General features: G+C 40.7%; 1 long non-coding RNA gene across 6 annotated transcripts in view; it reads right to left on the bottom strand.

Annotated features, from left to right (window-relative positions):
• Positions 1 to 22,082, bottom strand: part of LOC119497829 — a 50,732-nt gene that overhangs the window by 1,514 nt on the left and 27,136 nt on the right. For all 6 annotated transcript variants that reach the window (XR_005209004.1, XR_005209002.1, XR_005208999.1 and 3 more), the window contains one exon: positions 15,357 to 15,369. This is a non-coding gene — a long non-coding RNA (uncharacterized LOC119497829). The remainder of the gene's footprint in view (positions 1 to 15,356; positions 15,370 to 22,082) is intronic.

Raw genomic sequence — 22,082 nt, 5'->3', positions numbered from 1 at the left:
GTACAATATTGTAGCATGATGTACATAATTTACATGTTACACACTCCTTTATCTCTATTTTCTTACATTCCTTTATGTTTATATAAGTGTACAGTATAGTATACAACTGTAACGCAACAGTTTCCTCCCCGGGGATTCTGAAGATCATAAAATGGTTAATGAATAATAACCACTGCTTTTAATTGGTTTCAAATAGAGGAACCAACCGGCCAGGAAATGGGAATAAGTGGTGCACCAGCAGCAGATGGCAGGTATAAAACGGAGAAAAAGAGGCTCCTCTGCAGGCTGCAGGGAAGCCATCAGTTATTACAAACAGTTATTACTGCATCACAACACATTCAATATAAATTTTGAATTTTAATGAGCTGCTGTGACAGAGGTATTCGGGAAGGACAATGTTGATATATTAAACCTTCGGTGACATCATCATCAATTGTAAGTTTTCCAAACAAATCACTGGTCAACATGAGGGCAACTTCCTCCCAGCTCCAGCGCTTGTCATCATTTGTCTGCATCAAGTGGAGCTCATTATGACGGGAAATGAAACTCGTGAAACTGCTCATACATCACTTGTTGGGATAAATCATTTTCAGTAGAGTTTAGAAATATGAATGAGATGATGAGCAGAGGCATAAATATTGATGCATGATTTTCATTTACAAACCAGATTTGATCTGCTGTTGCGTCAATAAAACACAAAGCAACATCGGACTGTTTTTTGTCGAATGTCTGACAACTAAAAGACAAACAAATGATGCTGTGAAGGTCAGAGTCAGGTTCATTATGGGCATTGTGATGTACCAACTCAGGAGTGGAAAATAATAATGGCGACAGGTCTCCAGGGGTCCCCATTAATCCTACCCGTTATTGTAATAACAATAGCAGTGGTGTTTCAGTAGAACCTCACCTTCCATGCAGGAGGCCAAGGTTTGATTACTGGAAAACGCAATAACCTTTTCAACCTCAATCATATCAGAGACGAATAATAACAACTGCCCTTTCAACCGCAACATATCATTGATCGCTCAGTGGTGAAGTTCACACCTTCCATGTGGGGGGTCTGCATGCCATTTCTGACCAAAGCAATAATAAAACCTGTGTTAAATTAAAGCAGAATGAAAAGGTCTGTCCTTAGCGTTGATGGCTCAGTGGCTGATTTCCCACTAGTACAATATAAAAGCTGCAGTGGGTAGAAATGGAGCAAATATGATTAAAAAAAGTTATTTTTATAAAATGGTAACTATATCCTGTCATTAGTGCACAGTGAGACAGGTAATCTGAAAAAAAAAATCATGTTCCTCTGTGTCCTCCGGTGCTCCTAACGGCATCTGCAAGATTTCACAGACTGGAGGAAAACAAGCAGTCAGAGCTGATCTGGAGTCTGCCATCCATCTGCTGTCTATGAGCCGGCTGTCAATCACTCACGAACTCCGACCAAACGGTCAAACTAGGCAGCGCTGATCAAATATGAATCAATATTTTGTTACTGTAATGCCTATTTCTCTCCTCAAATGTTCTCAGAAACATCTTGTACTGTACTGTTTAGCTGGAAAATAGAGTACAGCCAATAGGAACGTTCAATAGAAACGCTCTCTCTGAAATGACCTGTGATTGGTCAAAGTCTCCTGTCACGGGTTAGATGTTCTAAAGCCTGAAGACAGAGCCATGAGGAGGAGCAGAAGTCAAATTTTCTCCCAGAGCACTTGAATTACAATATGCTGAAGGTTATTATGGAATTTTTGCCCAATGATGCCAAAACCTTCTGCCTACTGAAGCTTTAACTACATCTGCAAGCAAAACAAAAGCCCAAACGAGAAGAAAACAGTCTCTAATGAAGCCTGTAAACAAGCACAAGAGGTGCTGTCAATCCCGAGACGACTTGAATTATTTGTGAGCCAAACAATATCCATGCTTGTTAAATAAGCAACAATGTTGTGCTTATTAACCCCCCCCAAAAATCTGAAGAAAAGTAGATGTTCAATAAGATTAATATTTGAGCAGGTGGGACACTGTGGGTACTCTTTTCCAATGTTCGTACTCAGCACAACGCTAAATCACAGGCTGCACATATGATGACTAATTCAGGTGTGTCCTCGCTGTATTTTTGCACTCAGATGATCTTATATAATATTTAGAGAGAAGCAACTCCGAATCTTCACGCCACTGAGAAGCTGCTGAGAAGCTGATCAGCCTGCCAACTTCTAATAGAAATGTCAAACAGAAGGGCAGCGACGTGCAGCAGAGAAGGGAAAAATATTCCCCTAATGGTGACGGGAATTATTGTCTCACCACGAACAGCAAAACTAAAATCAGATGGATCACAGTTGGTTAAGATGAAGGAACAAGGCCAATGTGATCTTCTTGTCTTTCTCCCCGTCTTTCATAGTACAGGAGTCAGATCTGACCGAACCTGTTTTTTCAGCTCATTGTAGGTCAGTACATGATCGGTCTGTCTGAAGCGCAGCAGAGTTAGTTATCACCACGTTAGAAGATGTTTCTCTGAGCTGCTGAGAAGATTAGTGTGTGTATATATATGAATACTGATATATTAAATGTAACACAGATTCAAATATACCCTGGTATAAGTTAGAGATTTGTTAAGATCTAATTGTAATAAATAATTAATAATTTAGATATTTATTTATTTTATTAGAAAGATCAATGTAAAGACATTTCATGTGTAATTTAGATAAAAAGACTGGAGGGTAAAATAAAAGCCCTTTGTCGGGCAGTTGATGAATGTCATAATATTATGGCTGTCATAGTTGATACAATAATAACGCGTAAACGTAAATTAATTTTAACGGCACTACTTTCTTTAACGCATTAACGCTACTTGCCATTTTTAGGTTGTAGCGGGTTCAGTTTTAAAGCCAGAGTGAAGATACTGGTATCATATGAAACTAGAACCTGATGAATCCATCGGTATTAACCATGTCATACTAGCTTGTCACAAAGGAGGCTAAATAATGCTTTCAACTTGTGCTTAAATTTGGCAAAGAAAACTGTCATGGCCATTTTCAAAGGGGTCCCTTGACCTCTGACCTCCAGATCAGTGAATGTGAATGGGTTCTATGGGTACCCACGAGTCTCCCCTTTACAGACATGCCCACTTTATGATAATCACATGCAGTTTTGGGGCAAGTCATAGTGAAGTCAGCACACTGACACACTGACAGCTGTTGTTGCCTGTTGGGCTGCAGTTTGCCATGTTATGATTTGAGCATATTGTTTTATGCTAAATGCAGTACCTGTGAGGGTTTCTGGACAATATCTGGAGTTGTTTTGTGTTGTTAATTGATTTCCAATAATAAATATATACATACATTTGCATAATGCAGCATATTTGCCCTTTCCCATGTTGATAAGCATATTAAATACCTGACAAATCTCCCTTTAAGGTACATTTAGAACAGATAAAAAATGTGCAATTAATTTACGATTAAAAGCGATAAACTATAGACAATCATGAGATTAATCATGATTAAATATTGTATGATCGATTGACAGCCCTATATAATATACATGGATGAACAAGTATACCATGTTTCTGTACTTATGTTAAAATGATCCATGTCCAGTATTACAGATGCTGAGGATTTGCTGCTATACTCTCTCTAACCTCCAGTATTGAAAAATAAAAATTTGATGACAATAAAAAAGTAATTTAGATAAACAGCAAATAAGAAATCTGTCTGGTAATTTTTTTAAATAGCTTCAGGATTGAACATAAATTGAAGTTATTTTTGCTATGAAGCTTATGTGTTTTTATGGAATTTGAAAGGATTTAGATTCGATTAGGAGGTCTGATTTACTGTAAGAAGAGTCAGTGAACTGCTATTGAACCCCAACCCTACTAATGTCACACCAGAGTGTAATTTGAGCACCCCAACGGCCCCTCTGGTTAGCTCAAGTGCCTCCCTGGTTTGACCTAATGGGGCAAAAGTAAACCCAACCCTGCACGCAGAAGAGATGCTACTTCTCACTCTTACTCCTGAGAGACTCTGTGCTCACCGCTGCTTCTGTGGAAACTGTATTTGGTACCCTTATTGCTCATTCTGTACAGGGAATAATGTAGTATCTCCTTCCTGTAAACAACTTCATTCTTGACTGTTTTGCATTTCTGTGCCACTCTGAGATCAACCGGTGTCTGTGTGTTGATGAGAGTCAACTCTACCTGCAGGTGTCACACATGGATACATTCAGACACTGTTGCAATCACAGCAGGAGTGGATCAAGTTTCCACATCACAGATTACCTATAATCACATGTTGTAAAACTGTTGCATTACCTGATATCTGGACTTTAATACTGTCAGATGCTGTTTTATTGTATCACAATTAACTAATCAGAAGCCATTCCCAAAAATGCCAAACAATTGCTGGATTTACTGGTACAAATGCAATAAGTGCTTCACAAGATAAAAGTGAGGCACATGTTAACAGAAGGAAATTGCAGAGAAGAACAGCAGAGAGACACAAATACATCCATCATCCATTATCTGTAACCGCGTATCCCATCCGGGGTCGCGAGGGGGCTGGAGCCTATCCCAGCTGACATCAGGGCGAAGGCGGGGTTCCAGACTATCACAGGGCTGACACATAGAGACAGACAACCACTCACGCCTACGGGACATTTAGAGTCAACAATGAAGCTAACCTGTGGGAGGAAACCTGAGCACCCGGAGAAAACCCACGCTAACACGGGGAGAACATGCAAACTCCACACAGAAGGACCCCAAGCCGGGTTTGAACCTGCGACCCTCTTGCTGTGAGACGACAGTGCTCACCGCTGCACCACCGTGCCGCCCTGCATAAAGACAGTAATGATAAAATAGAAATTATTTAAATTTATAAGAATGCTAAACTGAATTTGAAGGTCTTGAGGTTGCATTCAAATGAACGTGGTGTGGGTGCAATTCTTCAAGCAAGATCAGCAGGAAAGTTGTTCATAGACTTAAGATTGGTCATTTATAGATTCAATAATCAATAGATTAATAAAGAATGAATGAATGATGAAGAATGATTACAATAAGTCTGACCTGAAAAGCACATAGAGCAAGGGATATCTGTCTGTCTGTCTGTCTGTGTTTTATTCAGGACCCAAGTGAGTGGTAACGTGTGCAACCTGGCCAAAAGGTGGCGCTATACCAATACACTTTATTTTTTGGCCTGTAACTTTTGAATCGTAGGCTAAGTCTCAGAAACAAAATTATTTTTTCCATATGTATATCAGCCACTCCCATTTGCACCTATAATATTTTTTTCGCCATTTTGAATTTTGTCCAAATCTGATTATTTGCTACTCCTACAAATTTTGTGCAATCGCCACCAAATTTGATACAGAACACCACTGGACCAAGCTGGAAAAAGTAACCTTTTGGGATTTTTGATGTTTCATACAGTTTTTCTATAAATGGCCCTCAAAATTAGCTCAAATATGGGCAGGGCTTATATTATAAAACATGTCAAATCTCCTGAACGCTTTGTGCTATTGCGACCACATTTGGTGGACATATGATATGACATCGTAGTAACCATGGTAAAATGATGCCATTTGGCCAATAAGTGGTGCTGTAGGAACATCTCTACAAAGGAAGTATTCTCTGTCTGTGTATGTATGTATTTATGTATGTATGTCCTCCCTTTGCGTATCTCAAGAACCGTTCATCCAAACAACTTCTCACTTGGCGGGTTAGAATCAGCCTCACCGTGGTTCTCAACAACGCTGCAAGCAGAACTTCTGGGCAACAAGCAATCGGCCTGTTCTGGACGGGCATGCACTAGTAGTGTTTATTTTGTTTCACGACTTTGTTCAAGGCTACGGTAACCTTTCAGGCTGTAGTTTTATGTTGTTGTATTGAAATGAATGTAGCGTCAGTTGTTCCTATTATTTTGTCCACCCCTCTGTATACTGTCACTGCTTAGTGAAGCAGAGAGAAATGAGTCAGCATGACAGACTGATAGCAACATCCAATAGTTTTACTGACAGAGAGCTTCTGCTGTGCTCTCCAGAGCTGGCAACACGATCCATCAATCAATCAATCACACACACACACACGCACACACACACACACACACACACACTGAAGCTCAGTGGGTGAAATGTTAGACTTCTGTGTGTGTTTGAACGTACTTTAGCATGAGTATCTGTCCTGCGTGTTTTAACCCACCATTAAGATCAAGAGAATCTGAGATTATTATTATTAGAAGTCTATTTTTCTAAGTGGCTGCTCACAAAGGCAGCAGTACTCCTCTTAGAACTGAATCTGACGAGATCTTTGATGTCTGGTCTGGGTTAAACCTTGCAAATGGATTCTTTTATCAGAGATTTGCTGGTGTAAGAAGGCTAATGCACATCATTTGGCAGAGGAAAATAGGTTTTCTTTTATTCTGTGGTGGAAATATTTAATATGTCGGGAGAAACTGGCAACATTTTGACTTCCCCACCTGCTGTTCTCTGGCCTCTGATACCACATTTGACTGCTTCAGTGCATCAGATCCACAGGAAAGACATCTGCTCTTCGAGAAATGCATAAGGAACGAATTAGATCTCTCTCCTGCTGCCTGCAAACACATTTCAAAGGTGTTTGTTCTCCAACAGGCTTTAGGATTCCTTCAACAGAACAGATTGGTTTCATGATTTAAACCTCTAAAAGGCGATAGCTATGCACAGGGAAGTTATCTGCTTAAATCCATAGCAGCCGACTTCCTCAACTGTGCAACCTCCCATCAAAGCCCTCAGGGAGGCAGACATGTGAAATAACATGTAGAGATCAGACGGATCCATGCAGAAACACAGCAAACAAACGACGTGCTGAGCAGCCTCTGGTTCAGAAGCTCAGATTCTTCTCATGTCAGGAACCCTGCTTCAGACCACAGATGAACATCTGATAAGATGTTTTCCTCACAAACACCAGCTGAGACGATGGATGTCATTACATATGAGGTTTGATATGAATTGTAATTGTCTTCACTTGAGATGGAGAGGTACAGTAACAGTGGGCGCGATGAAATTTGATCATGAAAACATTTTTAATACATTCTCCCAGCATGCTGCTGGGGAGTGACAGAATAAAGACATACAACAGTCATTTTTGGAGGAAGCAGCCTTGAAAACATCCCACTTCGGAAACAAACAATCCACATTGAAGCGACGGTTCACCCAAATTTTATCCCTTAAACTTTTAATGGTATAATGCAGATAGTTTTGATTTAATTCGTCCAGGTTTTGAGATGTGGTGGAATTTTGTTTGTGGTACTCACAACACTGTAAACAATGTCAAACTATAACTCTATCCTCAATCCTCCCAATACAATGTGAACAGTTTTCAGAGGGACTAATTCTTTTGTAGAAAGTAGTTCCAATGAAAATGATTGTGCTGACAGTGTGTTGCTGCTGTTGTTCAGCAGAGGCGGATACCTCAAAATCTGGGCCCATGAAACAAAAACTATCTGCATGGAATGAAGTGGGTGAGCGTAACCTTAAATAAACCCCTCACTGTGGAGCTAAACTCTCCTGAATCTAGTAGAAGTTGTCTCGGTAGATACATTTATCCTGTATATCAAAGACAACTCTTTTGTAAAATAGATAGCAGATGATGAGGGAATCACCTAAAACAAACACAAAGTCATGAGAGTTGTTTCACATGCACTAATATTTAAGACAAAGAACAAAAAGTCAAAACCAATATGAGAAAGTAGAGATACTTCATAGATGCTGTATTTGTTTTCTGTATTTTTACAGACATTTGTCCTTCGGTGCCTCCAGTCAGTAACCAGTATCCACATCTACTCTACTCACTATTGTAGGACTTTAGTTTGACTTGAGTCCTTATTCTGAAGACTAAACTGCAGATGAACAACAGGTGGTTGACTACAACAGTAGCTGGATTCCTTTAAGCAATCATCTCGTCTATATTTTAGATTGATTATGTTTTTTTGTCAATAAAGTAGATTGCAATGTTGACAGGGTTTGACAAAAAATGTCATTGCAATGAGTAATCTGAAGCAGCCTTTAAATTTTTATTTAAGCATGTCGAATTTGGGCTGGCATTCCAAAGGTCCATTTTAGATCAAAAGAGTCCAATCAGTCCAACATTTTGAACCCTTGAAGAAACAAATTTTTTTCAATTGGGTAATCCCCATTTTGCTTAGGATTTGGACAGAAAAAACTCCAACTTGGAGACTACGTTTTTCTATACAGAGTTGTTACCCTATGCATTCAAACCCATATCCATTTAATAATCAAAACATACTATTTGCTTGGATAATGATTATGCCAATTGTGTTCCCATTGGGAACCCCATCTAACTATAAAGCAAGGAATCTCTGTCTGTCTGTCCTTTACATATCTCTAGAACTGTTCATTCAAGCTACTTTATACTTGACGGGTGCATTGCTGGGGACCCAAGGGAGTTTCGTGTCGAATTTGATGCAATTTGGACAAGCGATCAACGTTCAGTATTTCTAAACATTGAAGAAACAGGCGAACAGTGCTCTGTGCAGCGGGAGGAAAGGGGGGCTTCAGGGCATGTCATCTTCAGTGGGGCAATCCCTTTTGCTGCTGGATGTTGGATATACTTACGTTACGACCAAACTCTTCTTCACTTCCCTGGAGTCAACGAGCGAGGAGCGGTTCTCGACAATGCTGCAAGCAGTACTTCCGGGGGCCAAGCAATCGTGCCCACTCCGAACAGCCACGCACTCTTGACGGGCACGCCCCCCCGACAACGCTGCAAGCAGTAATACCAGGAGCCAAGCAATCAGCCCACTACAAATGAGCACACACTCCAAACGGCCATACACTCTGAACAACCACGCCCCGAACAGGCACTGCATTAGTGGTATATAATGGTTTTACCTGATCAATAATCAATTTAAAAAAGTTTAAATCATTTCAAAGATTTCAGTAGCAAGAGTCTTACAGTAGCTGTCAAAGGATTCATGACATTCATGTCGGCAACTCTGATCTTTTGCAGTCAATCTGATCCGGTGACTTTGCCACCATCAGCCTCATTTTCCAACCACCCGGCTGCTTCCGTTCCACTCAGAATAACAATCAGAGTTGGACGTCACAGACTCTGAATATTCATGCTTTATATTCTGAGAAGATTCTTCTGTTTACATTGAAATTACACAGTGGCTGTTGCTGCCGCTGTTGGTCCTCCATAGAGAGGCTGTCGTGGCGGCGCCCCAGGCCCAGTGTCACACTCCTTCAGCGGGGACGATCATTGGCTGCCTCCCCGAGGAGCCGTTCCCCCCTCAGCATCCGCTCCACTTCACCCTCAGCCCTTTGTGGCTCCTGCTGATAAGGCCAAGCTAATATCTGCTCAGTCGCTGGCTGCATGGGAACTGATAAACACAGGCTGAGCTGCTGTCCACTCCATCAGGACAACAGGAACTGGAATCTAGCCCCAGGGCTTTTGTTATTCTATAATACAGGATTGTGTATGTACAGCCAAAATCCTGGCCAGGTGCTTGCAACAAAACAGAAGACAGTGAAAGGGTGACAGATTGACTTAGTGGTTACAATGGCTGCGCCATAAACAAAATGTCACGGTTTCCACGCCTACTACCGTCTGTGTCCAGGCTGCTAGAATGTCCTTGAGAAAGATAATGAAACTGTTATCATCCAATAAAAGTTGCTCTGAATAACATCAGCTGAAAATCAAATAGAACCATAATTACTCATTCAAGTTTTTTTGGACAATTATTAATCCTTCCATCCATCCATCCATTATCTGTAACCGCTTATCCTATTCAGGGTCGGACTGGAGCCGATCTCAGCTGACGTTGGGTGAAGGCGGGGGGGTTCACCCTGGACAGGTCTCCAGACTATCACAGGGCTGACACAGAGACAGACAACCATTCACACTCACATTCACACCTGCGGAACATTTAGAGTGAACAATGAACCTGCATGTCTTTAGACTGTGGGAGGAAACCTGAGAACCCGGAGAGAACCCACGCTAACATGGGGAGAACATGCAAACTCTACACAGAAGGGTTAGGGTTAGGGCACTGCACCACTGTGCCATATATAATAATGACCTTGTCCTGGACATGATTTAAACATTTCCAAAATTACATCATTCAGATGTTTTTGAAGTTAGTGTTCTGCCAGGCTGGTCTCATACACTGTTCGTAGATATACCTACAAAAAGTAATACTCTGTAATTCGTATACATCCCAAGAAATCAATTAGTGTGTTATTCACCTAATCGTGAACCGGGAAGTATATAGTGGCGAATGCCACGTAGGGAGGAGATCGGAGTGGATGGGTGGGTCAATAAGTATAGGACTTTCGCTCAGGAAATTGCTGTTCGTATCTTGTCTGAAACCAGAAGTTAACGTTGATTTATATTTCACGTAACTTACATACTTAAGTCCAGAGTTCCAGAGTTATTTTAAGCCAAACCACAATCTTTTCCTCAACCTAAGTAGTTTTGTTGCGTAAACCTAAGGAAGTTGTTTCCTGTGAAGACGGAAGTTTATTTTGAAAAGACTGTATGCATGTAACGAAAGGAAACTGACACGTGTTGCTGGACATTCGTAGGAAAACGAATGAAAAAGGAGGAATACGTTTTTAGATATCATACAAACCGTTGTATGAGAACATGTTGGTTCTGTCCTTGTCAAAGAGCCCCCGTCCTTAACTAGACAGACAGATGACTCCTTCGACACACTGTAGTCTCTTGACAGTATGAGAATGGAGTAAAACTGAAATGAAGAAAGGAAATAAAGGAAACAATTAGTATGATAAGTCTCATTAATGTACATTTCCATCATGTATTATATGCCTCATAAAGCCTATCTGATATATCTGGCTACCAATATAGCTAGCTGAATGCCGTTAACAGGACAGGTTACGTGGTGAACAATGAATAGTGCACATGGCCTAACCTAGCCATCCACACAAAATATAAACATTGACGCAAATATTGGAATCTTATAAGAACTGTACTTACAGACAATGCTTCTATAGGAAGGTGGATCCCAAAAGAAGATAGAGATGTGCTTACTACTCACAAGTGCAAGGAAACTAAATGGCTTCCTACAGGGTTCAAAGGGCAAGAATTAAGGCCCGTATTATACAAACAGAAGCAGCAGCACCTAGTGGCTGCAAAAAGAACTGAACGTTTTTATTTTTCTCAGGTCAGAACAGTTCATCATCCTCCCGCCGCCTCTCTCTCTTGCTTCACCACTCCCTTCCCACACACACTCTACTCTGACAACAACTGGCTCTAGAGAGAACCATTCGCGTTTTTGCGCTGGCCACTGTAGCTCTCCAACACGCTCGGCACACAGGAGAGACTTCAGTTGGTTGCAATCTCCTCACCTCACTGCTAGATTTTGCCAGATCCTACACACTGGATCTTTAAGCCTTGTTTTGATCTCCAACTCCTGAGGCAAATATTTGGCTCTTTAGCTGATAAATGCTCCACTGTGTGTGTGTGTGTTTTTTTTTTAAAGATTATTTTTAGGGCTTTTTTGCCTTTGTTAGTGCAGCTGGAGAGTGACAGGAAATAGGGGAGAGAGAGGGGATGACTCGCAGCAAAGGGCCACGGCTTGGAATAGAACCCGCTGCCAAGGACTCAGCCTACATTGGTTGCACGCTCTACTGGGTGAGCTAGAGGTCACTGCTGCTCCACTATGTTCACCATCTAGTCGCTTCCTTGGCTGTCTGCTGGTAATATAGAGACTGACTGAGCGAGAGTGAACTAAAAAAACAGAGCTGTGGGCCGGAAAACCAAAAACAATGAACTGAAAGACACTAAAATGTTCCATAGAGCTGAGGGGAACCGTGGCTACTGGTTTTAATAATACTACTTCAAAGAACATCAATAAAAGAAATGATGAGTAAAAGTAGAAAAGATCCAGGTAGGGAACAGAATCTACTCACACAGCACACAGAGAACCCTCGCCCTGTCTATCTTTCACTCTTCACCTGAAGAATTATGTATTATTGTTGTGTTTGTTGAAGTGTGTACGAGTAGTGGGCAGATAGGGATTCAGGGTTGAGGAAATGCTGACGAATGAAGCAGCAAAATAAGACTCAGGGATTTCTGCGGAAATAGCTTGCATTCATGAGTTGGCCGTTTGTCCCTCTGTAATCACACACATCTCTCCGGAAGTTCTGAAATTGCTTTTTATATTTGAGTAAACAACTGATTACCATTTTAGCAAAAACAGAATAATGTCAAAATAAGATCAGCTGTGTGTTTTTTAAATGGTGGGTTTCATTTTCATTATTATTTATATCAAATCTGATAAAACTATAGGTCCAACCAAATGTTATTGTTCAGTGGAAATCACACAAGACTGACTGTCACGATCAAGCCGTGGGGCCGTAGCCAGGATTTTAGAAATATTAAAGTCCCCCCCCCCACCCTCCCTCCGAGAAAAGTCTCAAATTTATATTTTAATTATTTAATTATGTACATTAAAGGGAGATTTGACAAGTATTTGATAATCTTATCAACATGGGAGTGGGTAAATATGCTGCTTTATGCAAATGTATGTATATATTTATTATTGGAAATCAATTAACAACACAAAACAATGACAGATATTGTCCAGAAACCCTCACAGGTACTGCATTTAGCATAAAACATATGCTCAAATCATAACATGGCAAACTGCAGCCCAACAGGCAACAACAGCTGTCAGTGTGTCAGTGTGCTGACTTGACTATGACTTGCCCCAAACTGCATGTGATTATCATAAAGTGGGCATGTCTATAAAGGGGAGACTCGTGGGTACCCATAGAACCCATTTACATTCACATATCTGGAGGTCAGAGGTCAAGGGACCCCTTTGAACATGGCCATGACAGTTTTTCCTCGCCAAAATTTTGCGTAAGTTCGGAGCGTTATTTAGCCTCCTTTGTGACAAGCTAGTATAACATGGTTGGTACCGATGGATTCATTAGGTTTTATAGTTTCATATGATACCAGTATCTTCACTTCTTCATCTTCACTAGCTTTAACACTGAGCCCGCTATGACCTCCGGTGGATCGATTGCTATAATGCTTTAAAGAAATTAGGGGCATTAAAACTAATTTGCGTTAATGCGTTATCACATTAACTTTGACAGCCCTAATTTTAATTATTTACATTTACATGTATTTCTTCAGTTAACTGTGTAATTATATTGTTTATCTATAGATTTAATTTTCCATATAGGCGGATACTTACAGGGGGATATCAGAAATTAATTTCCCTTTAATGTAATCCATCTCCACCAACTATACAACCTCAGTAATAAAGTTGAATTAACACCTCTATCACAGTGTCAACAAAAACTGAACATTATAATCTTCCTAGATGTAGAATTTGTGGCAGATCTGTTGTATTGGTTTGCATTTAATTGTATAGATGTTCCAAAACAGTGGCCAGGGAGTGTATGAGTAAAACAAATATAGAGTAACACTGCAGTCGCTTAGGTTATCAGTGTTTCTCATCCACATTACTGTTCTACACACAGAAAGCTGCATTAGAGACTAGTTTAATTACCTCGTCAGTTGGTGTTGGGATTTTAAACAGAATTTAAGAAGAAAAATCACATTTGAACACACTTGATTTCATATTTGAGGGAGATGACTGATTCCCATAATGATTCGGGCTCATTTCCTGGCAGATTTCTTTCCCCTCATGTCATTATTTCTCGTCCTTCCAACCAACGTTCGGTCTCAAGCTTCACTGAATCACACAAAGTCATTATTAACGTCATTTCTTCATGAATGCTAATAGTTTCTTTTTTTCAATGAAGTTGGTTGTCTGTCTGTCTGCTTTCCTGTAATGTAATATCTAATTTTTAGATTTTATGAAGCGGCTGAGTGTGAAAAGTCCTCAGAGAGGTGAGAACAGCGTATAACAACACATATAATCTTAAAGCTTCTGTAGGCAACAATTGTTTGGCATCATTGGGCAAAAATTCCATAATAACCTTTCAGCATATTGTAATTCAAGTGTTCTGAGAGAAAACTAGACTTCTGCACCTCCTCATGGCTCTGTTTTCAGACTTTAGAACATCTAGCTTGTGACGGGAGACTTTGGCCAATCACAGGTCATTTGAGAAAGAGATCTCAACATGGCTGCCGGGTCAAAAATGTTCTCATTTTACAGCTATACAGTACATTACAGGATGTTTCTGAAAACATTTGAGGAGAGAAATAGACATTACAGTATCAGAATATTGATTCATATTTGATCAGAGCTGCCTAGTTTGATCGTTTGGTCGGAGTTCAGAGTGATTGACAGCCGGCTCTCATAGACGGCAGCTGAACGGCAGACTCCAGATCAGCTCTGATTGGTTGTCTGTGAAATCCTGCAGATACCATTAGGAGCACCGGAGGACACTGGAAAACACAGAGTCACATGATCTTTTTCAGGTTACCTGTCTCATGCACTACTGTCATATACAGCTCTGGAAAAAATTAAGAGACCACTTCAAAATTATCAGTGTCTCTGGTTTTACTATTTATTGGTATGTGTTTGAGTAAAATGAAATGTTTTGTTATATTCTATAAACTGCTGACAACATTTCTCCCAAATTTCAAATAAAAATATTGTCATTTAGAGCATTTATTTGCAGAAAATGACAACTGGTCAAAATAACAAAAAAGATGCAGTGTTCCCCAACTCTGAGGAGTGTTTTTTCCAGCAGGACAATGCTCCATGCCACACAGGGAGGTCAGTGAAGGTGTGGATGAAGGACCCCCAGATCAGGACCCTGTCATGGCCAGCCCATTCTCCAGACCTGAATCCCATTGAAAACCTCTGGAATGTGATCAAGAGGAAGATGGGTGGTCACAAGCCCTCAAACAAAGCCAAGCTGCTTGAATTTTTGCGCCAGGAGTGGCATAAAGTCACCCAACAGCAATGTGAAAGACTGGTGGAGAGCATGCCAAGACGCATGAAAGCTGTGATTGTAAATCAAGGTTATTCCACCAAATATTGATTTCTGAACTCTTCCTAAGTTAAAACATTAGTATTGTGTTGTTTAAAAATTAATATGAACTTGTTTTCTTTGCATTATTCCAGATCTGAAAACACTGCATCTTTTTTGTTATTTTGACCAGTTGTCATTTTCTGCAAATAAATGCTCTAAATGACAATATTTTTATTTGAAATTTGGGAGAAATGTTGTCAGTAGTTTATAGAATAAAACAAAAAAAAATAATTTTACTCAAACACATACCAATAAATAGTAAAACCAGAGAAACTGATAATTTTGAAGTGGTCTCTTAATTTTTTCCAGAGCTGTATATAGCGACCGTTTTATAAAAATATATTTTTTTAATCAGATTTGCTCCATTTCTACCCACTGCAGCTTTAATGGTGGACAGTAACCACACACTCTTCCCTGGCCATGTGTGTGTTCCCGTCCACACAGGAACTCTGCTCTGACTCTTGCTACCAGTTTTGCATGGTAATCATACTCTTCTTAATCATTAAAACACACTCACACACACACACGCAGCCCGACAGGCTTCTCTGCTGACTCCTGCTACCAGATCTGCATGACGATTACGCTCCCCACAGTGAGCTGCATGTTAACACTCTGCATGTCCACATGCAGCCCACTCAACCAGGAGCTTCATCACATGAAAAAAAGAGAATCTGATACTTAGATCTGCCTGCATGCAGCACAGTGTGGCTACAACTACTTCATGCTGCTGGTACAAAGCAGTGTGGGAGGCCACACACAGCATCAATGTGCCTTGTGATGCTCTGTTCTGTCTGTATGAAGCTCTTATGTGGTATTCTCATCATGTGCGATGATTCCCGTTTTGAATTCACATGTTCATGCCACCCGACAACTCAAGATGCAATTTTACTGATAATGACTGTAATTTACACACTGAATGAACAGTTAGTGCCAGCGTAAAATGGTATGCACTTATAAAATTTGCATTAAATTAGGTGTAGTTACCATGATTGATTGACTGCAGGCGATATAAAGCAATCATGTTTATTTGCTTTTCTTTCACTCTAGTATTATATAGCCCCAGGAAAGATATATTGTGGTGGTTTAGCAGCCCGTTGTCATTCCGTGGGCCTCAAATACCGAGAATTTTTCCAAGGACCAAGGAGTCTAACGCGCGCGAGTCAGAGGGTGCAAGCAAAACCCAGTGGCGCATGAAAGTGAGGGCCGGTGCGTGCCGGCTGAGGTGGGATCCCGGCCCAGAGGGGTTGGGCGCACCACCGTAAAGTTGTATCAGAGCCATTTTGCAAGTACAAGTACGAGTACATGAGCGCAGTATCGGACCCGATACTGGTATTGGACTGAAACCCCCCGCAACTCTGAATAGGCTAGTGGTTACGGATAATGAATGAATGAATATAACCATATATTAAGAATAACTATACGATAATTACGTCAATACAGCGCTCTAAAATCGAAAATGTTGTATGTACAACATGACACAATAGCATAACAGCTCTGCAGTAAAGCCAGGCTGGTCTTACAGCTCTGCGGTGCCTCAGGTTACGTTCTGAAAGGAATTTGATATTGCAGGCATTTAACTTGAATGCAATTTGCCCATTTAAATATTCATTTTCTGAATGGATTAATGAAGACTAAATTGACCCTGACTAAACTGACCCAGAGTCTTTGAAATTCACGGTCTCGATTCACTGTTTAATGAATGGTAATTTAATGCACAGCGTAGCTCCGCTCTCCCGTCTTTACTAACTGAACCTATTTCACCATGAAATCCACTGACCTCTGATTCATTGGCTGAATCTCCATTTGTGTGCTCGTGTGTCATTGAGCAACACAGTCGTAAATGTCCTTGGTAGCTTTGCTTCGGGAGTAAGCAGTTCAAAGTAAGAGGAAGATCTCCATTAACCTTGTAACCTTCAATGTTCTCAATGTTTCTTTTAAAGAGATAAAAAAAATCCACCAAGTTATTTATTCTTCTTTATCCACATTCCCCAGGAATTCTTTAAGCAATGTCGTGCCTATATTGAGTTAAACTTTCAAAGATGCTTGTTCTTATGACTCCTCAGTAAAACTTGGGGTTGAGTGCCATGCTGCAGGGCACTTGAGAAGCAGCAGTTGAGGAAAAGAAGACTGTGTCCTTTTTACTGTGTGTTTCTGTTGTCACGGTCACAGATTGTCCAGTAGACCACAGACCATGGATGTAGAAGAGGGTCCAATAGACCACAGACCATGGATGTAGAAGAGGGTCCAATAGACCACAGACCATGGATGTAGAAGAGGGTCCAATAGACCACAGACCATGGATGTAGAAGAGAGTCCAATAGACCACAGACCATGGATGTAGAAGAGGGTCCAGTAGACCACAGACCATGGATGTAGAAGAAGGTCCAATAGACCACAGACCATGGATGTAGAAGAGGGTCCAGTAGACCACAGACCATGGATGTAGAAGAGGGTCCAGTAGACCACAGACCATGGATGTAGAAGAGGGTCCAGTAGACCACAGACCATGGATGTAGAAGAGGGTCCAATAGACCACAGACCATGGATGTAGAAGAGGGTCCAGTAGACCACAGACCATGGATGTAGAAGAGGGTCCAGTAGACCACAGACCATGGATGTAGAAGAGGGTCCAATAGACCACAGACCATGGATGTAGAAGAGGATCCAATAGACCACAGCCCGTATTCAAAAATTGTGTTTGAAACAAACCGTTAGGATTTCTGTCCATTTGTGATGTCACAAATATACAATATTTAGATCATAACACGGATGTTAAACATTCTAAATGTGTGCCAGTTTATTTCCTGTTGCAGTGTATGTAAATAACATCAGCTGACAGTAAGTAAACACACCGTTGCCTAGCAACGCAATTCCGTTGAAATGCACTAAAACGGAGCATTTCAGACAGAGGGTAAATACAGGTATATTCAGGCAGAGAGTATGAGGAAAATAAAGTTGTTGTTTTTTAACATTACAGCATGTTAACATGTTCTAGTAGATTCAATGCTTTAATGTTCAAAAAAACCTTTATTTTCCTCATAGTCTGTTTGAGCTGCTCTTGAAACAAAATCTCATATGATTAAACCAAACAAAATTGAAGGTGTAGATGTCATGCCCACTTATTATTAATCTCAGAAAGTTGCTTGAAAATTCTGTCACTACTGAATTGCTTAAAAAAACATAAAAACATGTATTTCTTGTTTTGGATGAGCGATTGAATTCCAGCTTTCCAACCTGCTGCCTTATTCCACTAGCATGCCGTCTGTCCTTCCCTTTCCAGACACACACAGATACTCAGACATTATAACCAGTAGCATGAAGAGCTGTCCTCATTACTTGTTGCCTCATTCTCTCTTTTCTCAAGAATACAGACTAAAGAATGACATGACAGCTTAATAAATCATATGAATTCAATTTTTCATTGCTTATGAATTCTGTATGGTGTAACTAATTAATGTTTCATCATAAAACTCTATACAAGAGTGTTGTATACTTCATGTAGGGATCCAGCATGCATGTTTGGACTTTAGATTGCTTGTTTCTCTGCAGAGTTTTGGTGACACTAAAACAATCAGTAGGAGTGAGAATATAAAGGGTGAGATTTCCAGATTAGATAGCTTGCAATGCAGACTTTTTGATTACAGTTTGGTTTTAATGCACAAAGAAAAAAAGATGTGCTCCATGATGACATTAAAGGGTAACTTCGGTAGTTTTTAACCTGGTACCTATTTTCTAATGTTTTTCTGTCTAACTGACTAATTAATAATAATTCATAATTAATAACTAAGGGTAAAGCATCCTCATACAACCGATGGTATGATATCCTATGAGAAGTTATTCCTCATATTTTATGTTTTCCTATGAATGTCCAGCTACATCCCCTTATTACATGCATACAGTCTTTTCATAATAAACTTCTGTCTTCACAAGAAACAACTTAGTTAAAGGTCCCATATTGTAAGAAGTGAGATTTTCATGTCTTTTATATTATGAAGCCAGTTTAAGTGTTATATAAATACTGTTAAACAATCAAAACGCTCAATATACAGAGAAACACACACAGCCCGTATTCAGAAATTGTGCGTTTGAAACAAGCCGTTAGGATTTCTGTCCATTTGTGATGTCATCATTACAGGGTTTTAAATGTAAACATTCTAAATGTGTCCCAGTTTATTTCCTGTTGCAGTGTATGTAAATAACATCAGCTGACAAGAAGTAAAAATGGACCCAAACTGTTGCCTAGCAACGCAATTCCGTTGAAATGCACTAAAATGGAGCGTTTCAGACAGAGACATTCAGACATTCAGGCAGACAGTATGAGGAAAATAAAGTTTTTTTTTAACATTAAAGCATGTCAACTAGTTCACACACGAAATACAAGTATGAACCTGAAAATGAGCATGATATGGGACCTTTAAGTTTAGGTAAAGAGGGTGGTTTGGGTTAAAATAACTACGGTTTCACACGGGACACACCCATCTCCTGGGCGAGAGTCCGTTGCTTTTTTGACCCACCATCCCGCCCGACCTATTACCTACATGGCGTTTGTCGTGCTTTATACTTACAAATACGAAATGATTTTGTGTCATTATCAAATAACAGTCCATTACTTGTTGTAGGTATAGCTATGAACGGTGCATGAGAACAGCCTGAATAGGGACAACAATTTCTGAAATTGGTCCAGTAGTTGATGGAGAGAGCGCTGTAACCGGCAGCTGCTCACAGGCTGCTATATGGTGCTGTTGGGGCAAGCTGGCACCGTCATTTACGTCCACTAAAAGTGCTTGTTTTCACCATTATTATCAGTGTCTGACATTATGGAGAAAGTGTTGCTCAAGGAGAAGTCTGGTTTCTGAAATCTGGCGAGGTGACGTGTTGCTGGAAGAATGGTGGAATAGTGGGATACATCCATGGTGGAAACGTGAGTGCCAGCCGGGCAGAGTTTGTTGTGTTGGAGTATAGAAAGCGTAGCTCAGTGTTATCTAAAAGATTGTCAATGTCATGGTAGAATATTTAGATGATTTCAACAATGTGGATGAGGTCTTCGATTCGATGGCCGCCCGTATTTATTTGAGCCAGAGTATACAGATATTCAGATTTCACAACCAGACCTCTCCTTGATCAGGACTTGGACACAATAACAAACAGACCGGATCAAGAGAAAGGTAAGAAAAACTCTGTAAGGTTATTTCCATAATGTTGTCAGACACTTTAATAACAGTCTGAGCCTGCCAGGGGCAAAAACAAGCACTTTTAGTGAACGTAACGTTACATTAACGCTGCTCACTGCCCTCGCAGCTCGTTTCACAGTTGCTGGTTACAGCGTTCTCCCTCAATACTGGACCAATTTCAGAAAGTGTTGTTCCATTAGTCACTTAGACACAAACTCATGGGAAAATAATATAACCCAGGTTGAAAAATGCCAAAGTTACCCTTTAAGAAGTTTATGTAAGCTCAAATCAGAATATTGTCAGTGTCTCAAACAGCGTGTAAACCTGAAGTTGAAGTGTAAAAAACTATTTGGGAGCCACATACTGGCATTACCAGCTTTTCAGAGTTAACAATCAGCTGGATTCAGCACCTCCCCGCTCTGCAGCAGTGCACATAGCAGGGATGAATATCTTTGTGCTGAAAGAAAAAAAACATTTGAAACATTTCCAGTTACATTTTAAAGTCACGGCAGATGCTCGTATCCACAGAAACTATCAATGAGAACATCTGCAGCCCCGTGTTATTCTGCTGTTTCGGATGACAGAGCTCATCTATGTCTCCTGGCTGTAGTGTAGCTGTGACACAGATCGGTGCTCGAAGGCACAATATCAGATCAATGCTAACATTTCTCCAACATGCCTGAGGCTGCAGCTGTCTCCATCAAGGGCAAATAATTGAGCAGATTAGCATAAAGTGTCAAGAAACAGCTCACGGATTTGTCGCCACACTTGTGCTGCACACTGTCTCCAGTAAATGTATTCACTGCATAAAATAACAGGAGGAGAAGCGTGTCCTCTCAAACCTCAGTTTTCAAGGCTGAATAGCGGTTTTGTTTTTCTTCTGTGTTTTGTTTTTTAAGACACTGGAAGCAGCTCAACCTCCATCTGAAATCATTAAATAAATCCTGTGGATCGTCGCAGCATCTGCTAACACAGCACGCTTGGTTAGATCAGTGAGATTCCTGCTCCGCGGGGAGACTGTCGAACAAAAGCAGGAGGAACGGCACGTTGTGATTTCACATGCTCGGTTAAGTTTGACCACCGTGTCGGCGGCGAGCTTCGCCGTCTTGCCTGATTACTCCCAACAAGTTCCACTTCTCCACTCATTTGCTGTCAACTAGTTTCCAGTGGAAAACATCACACACTTTGATGTCTGAAGTCATTTACATAATAGCTGCCCTCTCTGGCACTTTGAGCCTCGTGAGGAAAATACACTTCTTCTATTCATCCTCCATCCTGGATCTAAAGAGCTTTATACTATATAGGAGGGAGAAGATGGTCTTATTTGTTACTGCAACATATACGAAACCCCAATCTGAAACCTGTTGCCTGTGGAGACGGAGGAGGCATGTTGGCAGGAAGTGAAGATGTTTGAGCTGCTTTGGAAGAAGAAGACAATGTTTTCTCCATGTTTCCATCACTAATCGCTGTTTAACTGAAACCTGCCAGAGCAACACAGCGGTCCTGGAAATCACAGCAGTGTGAATTAAAGTGGGGGAATCCTTTGTAACACACGTTAACAGGTTTAACTGTGGAGCTGAGAATAATGGCGGGATGCTGCAGGATTGAGAAATGAAAAGAGAAGCAGAGATGCTGAGAGAGAGACAGGCAGTCATTGTGAGCGGTGTAAATTCCAGAAGCTGTTTCCAGTAGTTGTTTCCATTGTAGATTGTGGTGGTATTGTGCTGCTGTTTGCTGCTGATAAACCTTTGGAAGAGTCCGCTCTCCACTGGATTCTATCAGGACGCCGTCAGACAGAAAGTTCTGGCTCAACCAGGCAGCCAGGAGGGTTTTTTGGTAGCAGCAGTTTTTCCCTCTTTGTCTCTCTGCACCAACAAGATGACACAGCATGTGAAGAGAAGACAGAAGCAGCAGACAGAGACAGATATCAACACCTCAGTGTCATCATATGTACAG

The sequence above is a fragment of the Sebastes umbrosus genome, chromosome 12 (assembly GCF_015220745.1).
Source record: "Sebastes umbrosus isolate fSebUmb1 chromosome 12, fSebUmb1.pri, whole genome shotgun sequence".
NCBI lineage: Eukaryota > Metazoa > Chordata > Actinopteri > Perciformes > Sebastidae > Sebastes > Sebastes umbrosus.
Note: the sequence above shows the minus strand (reverse complement) of the source record. Positions and strands in the feature narration are given on the sequence as shown.